The following is a 6,039-nucleotide window of genomic DNA, read 5'->3' as shown; positions in this document are numbered from 1 at the left end:
GCTATGATTGGCTCGCCCCAGGCCCCGCCCTTCACCTTCTGACGGCCCGTCACCCGCGCGGGCGGGCTGGGGCGGGTGCGCGCCGCGTCGCTGCCGCCGCCGCGGGCTGTGGCCGTCCTCGTCCGGAGGTGCCCTGAAGGGCACCGCGACACGGTCTGGCTCCTTCCAGCGGGTGCCCGAAAAGAGCGGCCTGTGGCGAGCCCGTCCTGACCGCCGCCGGGCCGCCTCCTCTCCCCGCAAAATGGCGTCCCCCCCTTACCCCGGGGTATGGCCCCGGGTATGCGGCCTACTGGTGTTCCCAGCCCTCATCCCCGCGGAAAATAGGGGTCCCCGCTGATCGCTGAGGAGTCTGGCCTCCGGGGAGCACCAAGGGAGAGGGCGTTTGGCGTTTCGTTCCGTGCAGATGAGCCTGTGGAGGCTGTGCTGTCTTTATTCCCAAGAGGACTGAAGCCAGGCTGCCTCTTGCGGGTGGTGGCCGCGGTTTGTGCTGGGCCTGGGGCAGTGGGGTTTGCAAGGGGAGCCGGGAAGGCAGCAGGAGTAGGGACGTCTAGGGAAGAGAGGAGGAGGAGGAAGGTAGGAGCTGGGGAGAAAAATTCAGAGAGTAAATAGGGGACCAAAAGGCACACAGAGATTTTTAAGAAAGGTAGGAAATTGGGTAAGAAAAGGAGCTAGGACATACAAAGTCTTGAGGATTAGGAGGGTGGACATATTCTCTGAGCAGCAGCTTGAGGGCAGACATTTCAAATGTGTTTAATTCTGGTTTTGACTGTAGGAATCATTATACTCTATAAGAAAATGTGACCCTAAAGGTGTGAAATCAAAAAGCAGACACTGTGTTGGCGTTCATCACACCATTAATTGCTAGTTATCTCTTTGAAGTGGGAGAAGCTGCTAATCATGCCCATTCATAAGAACATGCCAGCCTCAACAGCTTCATGTCAAGGGTACTGCTACTCCCTGTCTTTCTGTTTGTAAATGCAGAGTATAGGAAAGCAGTACACAGAAGGTGCAATAGCATCACAAGAAAGGGAGGGATTGGCCCTAGCTCAGTGGGAACAAAGTGCCATCCCAGCATTAAGAAAGGCTGTGATGTCGCAACTGGAGAGAAAGTAATATGCCACAACCAACGAGTAAGCACATGTCCTAGTGCCATGATACAGTAATTGATAGATGGAAGAAATCTCCATTTTGTTTGGGAAAGGGTCTTGTATTAATTAAAATGTAAAAGAAAAAACATTTTTTCAGTGATGTTCTTTGTAATCACCCCCAGCTATATCCTTGTAGGTTTTATTTTCAAAGTTTAAGATGTTTCTTTCCATCTCTTCTGCTGTAATACCCTGCCTCTGACAGTAAGTCTTCTTTCATATACCCTCTGCAGTTCTGACAACTCGTGTGGTAGCTATTTTGGAAGATAGCAGGATGCATGAATTTTACCTTCCAATGTAGGTTTCTGGTCCTTAACATGACACAGGGAAGCAATGAAGTGTTTCTGTACAGTAAAGAAGATTCAGAAGACAAATAAGAACCTGCATATATGCTTAGCCTAGTTTTGTAAGCAGGAAAAATGCTTTGTTTGCAACTTTGTCTTAACTGTTGAATCTGTTGTTTTCAATCAGATAAAGGGTAGAGCTCCCAGAGATAATTAAAGTTCCTACAAGTTTTGTGAAAATAGCCTACTAGAGGAGAGAGACTTGTGGGTGCTCCAACTTGAAGGACCAGGAATGGGTGAGCTAACATCTTACTAGACACTGAAAAACCCACAGGGGAGACATAATGTGTAAATGCCCTGTAGAAAATCTCTAGTCAGTGTGTGCAGCCAACCACAGGAGCCAGATGAGGAGGAAAACAGTCCTGCTGCAGATCATGCTGCAGATCATGGGAGTATTCAGAGCCCTTGTTTTGGAGCCTAACTCCTGATTTTCAGTTTCCAGTTGTTTGTAACATTGTTCCTTTTTCTGGTTTGCTTGTGAGGGTGCTGCCTGTGGCATTAACTATCTACTAGTCAGGGAATTCTGGGTCTGCTCTGGGTATCATCCTGTCTCACCTTCCCCCACCAGCCTGTTACAGCTRAAAGCCAGGAGCCATTGGAAATTAGGGCCTGGGAAAAAGCATTCCTGCTGTCCAGCTCTGGTAGTACAGGGCACCCCAGGAATGGAGGTGTGTTGCCCAGTGCTTGAACAGCAACAAGCGAAGGCCATTCCAGCATGGACCCCCAACAGATTTGGTTTATTTGAGTGCTGTTGCTTATGTACACAATTTGCTTTAAGCATTAGAGGTTATCCCTTGCTTCCAAGGGGGAAAGGAGAATCAGCATTGCTTTTTCCAGCCACGGACTGTCTGGAAGGTGATTCAAGCGAAAACAACCCCATCTGCTTGGATTTCATGTGCAGCTGGGTCCGCTGGAGGTGAAAACAGCATTATGGAAACTCCCCAGATAGCTATATCTAACCAAGAGGAATTAGATTTTCTGAAAATGCTGTCAAAATACTTTAACCAATTGTGTCAGTGCACAAAAGTGCTCTTTTTCATGGCATACCTTTGTCATGCTACCATCAGTCATAGGGGGCTCTTCCACTTGAGCAGAGTCTGTGCAGATGGATTGCTGCAATTACCCCTGTGATAGTGGGGGCTATGCTACATCTCACAGAACACTTTTGTGGCTAATTTAGTCTTCCTTCAGCACTCTGCTGCTGCACTAGGTTCGAACTGTTTGGTAAGCATTTACCTGTGGAGAGTGTTGTGCACTCTCCTTCATTTGCACAGTGTTTTCATAGTTGTGGCATCTCTTGCACGTCCACTGACGATGTTGACTTTGTCTCACTGCTGATTGCCCCAAACTAGCTTGCAGATTCAGGCTTTTATCAGGGGAAAGCTACAGAAGAATGACCTGTGGAATTCAATCCTATCTTAATTTCTAAACACGTGAGCCAGAGACCCAAACAACTGGTAGGGTTGTCTGCTGGTAGAAGGGGGAAGTGGTACTGTGAAGGCAGAGAAACTGTAAGCCTAATACCTGGAACTGTACAACAACCGATCCATGTTCATGCTCAAAACCTGCCCATTTTCTGATGAGCTGGACAAATCTTCAGCCCCATGTGCTGCCTAGAAGCACACCTGCAGTTTTATCGGAGCAGCTTGGAGGGCTGAAACAGCTCAGTGGATCAAGAAGAGGAAGAGCCAGATCAGTAGAAAGATAGTGTTTTGGCAAGAGCCTATAATCTCTGTGGGATCTCTGCAGGAGAAATCTGATAAGACACCAAGGGTAACAGTCAGACTGGTTTAGCAGGTAGGAATGGTGAAATTTAGAACATTTCTGCTGTAATAAGATATGTAAAATACACTGGTACACCAACTGCACTCATAGTGCAGTTTCAAGAACTGAAAGAGTTTATGACTTGGGAAATGGAAATCACAATCTAGCAGATACGCCTACTGCAGTGGGGGACAAGTATCCCACAAGTCATCATCTTGCTGATCTTGTGTGAGGTGGTGAACTGCCTTTGTAGAGCAGATGAAATCTAGAAAGCAGGAATTTCCAGAGGTAGCGGATGGCCGGCAGATGGCAATCAAACACAACACTGGGAAGCTCTCCAGCTCATGCTATTGCTAAACAAGTCTAACAGAAAGATGATGGATTTCAAATGATTTGTCAGCTTTGTAGGTATATGACTTTTGACAAAATGCAATGTGACATTATATAAGTCTAGCATATCTGGGTCATTAAACCAACAAAGGAAGAATGTTCTAAGTGTATTTTAGGTGAGGAGGAGAGAAGGTAACAGATTTGCATGACATATGCCATTGAAATAGGCATTACTAATAAAACAGTTCTTTGTAAGAGCTTCAGAAGCACCTGTAGTGTGGGATAAGCTACATGCATGAGAAAGGCAGTAGGATCTGCACTGTATATGTAGCTGTGATCCACCTCAGGCTACCTCACAGTGTTCAGTGGCAGAGCAGACCCTGCCTTTGCTCTGCCTCTAGTCCCACAGCCACCTCCACTCTGCAGGCAGCAACACATAGGAGCCTCTGTATTTAACTCAGCTACTTTAGAAATGTTTTTCCTCCATGTGCGTGCTGTGTAACACAAGATGGTCGATTCAATTAGTTCCAGTCAGCAAAAGTTATGTGTATAGACTGACCTGAACACCTCCGAACGGAAAAAAATCTCTCCTCAAGAGAAATACGTTGTAGGAGGGAAAGTGCTTCCAACTAGTCCCACTGGGACAGGTGGATGCCTACATCTACTTCCGTATAAACACCATTGCCTTTCTGGCTAGCACTTCTTATTGCTGTTATTTTATTTATTTCTGGCAGAGAAGCCAAAATCAAATTAATGGCCCAGTGACCCACCCTGGGGCCCCAGGGGGCCTGTTTCCTTAGGATTTGCACATAGAACCAGAGTTGGTTTTCATGGAAATGAATATAGTAGTTGACCAGGACCCTAGAGGAGTTCAGCTGTGCAACGCATCTAATGTGACCATATGAGAAAGAAAGTTTTAACCTCTGTCTGGGGTGCCCACAAGTGTGTAAGTCTCTCTGGCTGGGATTACCACATTCTTGCCTCCCACAATTTGGATTTGGTTCCACCTAGGGATGAGAAAAGGCACGTAACACCTTCTCTTTGGCATGGTTCCCAGTATTTTGGTGTCATTTCCACAAAATCTTCCATAGATCCTCTCCTGACAAGTCACAAGGATTCAGCCAGTCCTATAGCAAAGAGATGGGAGGGGGAGCGCCCAAGGGCAGTGGTGTAAAAATTTGTAGGATAGGGAAATGGAGCCTGTAGGGGCTGCATGCTGAGTACTGCAAAACTTCTCTCGGTGGTTACAAATGACAAGAAATTGCAGGTATTTCCTGGTGAGAGATGAGAAATTCAGGAAAAAGTTACTCCAGCAAATTACTCGCAGCTTATGTCTCAGCTAACTAAAGATTAATGGCAGCCAAAACCCACAATGCCACCTAGTCTGATGACAGAAGAATGAGAAAGGTGGGAAGAGAAGAGTTGACACACCTCATAGCCACACCATCATCTGTGCCGTTTGGGCTGCAGATCCTGGGGCTTTACCCTCAGTAGGAAATCCAGCAATCAATGGAGTTACGTCAGGAATTAATTTGGTCAGCATTTTGGCCTTCTTTCCTCCTTCAAATTTGGTGGCAGGGATGATTGTGGGATGGGAATTGTGGGTTGGGCAGTGTCTTAGGTGTGGGGGGGTTCCACAGACCTAGGTCCAAAATGATGAGCTGTAACAAATTCTCTCCAGCCTCTCTAGGCCCTTGGGGAGAGGTAAGGACAAACTCCTCCTCTCTCATCTTTCTCTCTTTCTCACCTTTTCCTCTTTTTTCTCTTTTTCTCATCCTTCTGTCTTCCTCTCTTTTTCTCTCTCTCTTTCTCTCTTTCTCTCTCTTTTTCTCTTTCTCTCCTTTATCTCTTTCTCTTCTCTCTCTACTTTATCTCTTTCCCTTCTTTCTCTCTTCTTTACCTTTCCTCCTTCTCTCTCACAAAGGGAGCAGCCTGCCCCCCGCCTAGGTTCAGCATTGCCATGAGGGCTCTGCAATTGAGGAGGTGCAGGCTTTGCTGCAGGGTTTCAAAGGCATCGGCACAGCACGGTAATATTGTAAATACTAACGATGAAAGCTGGGGTGCTGCTGCTGCTTCCCTGTGATTAAATCCAGCAACTGGGACTCAGAGGTATTATGAGGATAGGCACAACAAAGATGCAGTAAGTGGATTATCTGGAAAGCCCTCCCCCCCTTTTTTTATGGTCCGAGTTTCCCATTTTTTCTTAAATTAATTTTTTAAGCCATGATTTTAAACATGGCCTAAAATTGATGCAGTAGTTCTGTCTTCAAAAATAGGCAATAAATTGTAAATTATGCTTAATACTTGGCACTCAGAATTCTTCAAACAATATCTGTTTTGATACTTGACCTTGTGAATTGGGGAAGACAGAAGTAAGTCACTAAGATTCCTGTGGTTTGAACTACTTTCCAAGCTGATTATAAAGCTTACAGCTCAAATGGTCTTTGCACAGAAAT

This window comes from Apteryx rowi, unplaced genomic scaffold, assembly GCF_003343035.1.
Source record: "Apteryx rowi isolate R43461 unplaced genomic scaffold, aptRow1 scaffold_1172, whole genome shotgun sequence".
NCBI lineage: Eukaryota > Metazoa > Chordata > Aves > Apterygiformes > Apterygidae > Apteryx > Apteryx rowi.
This window is presented reverse-complemented; position numbering follows the sequence as displayed.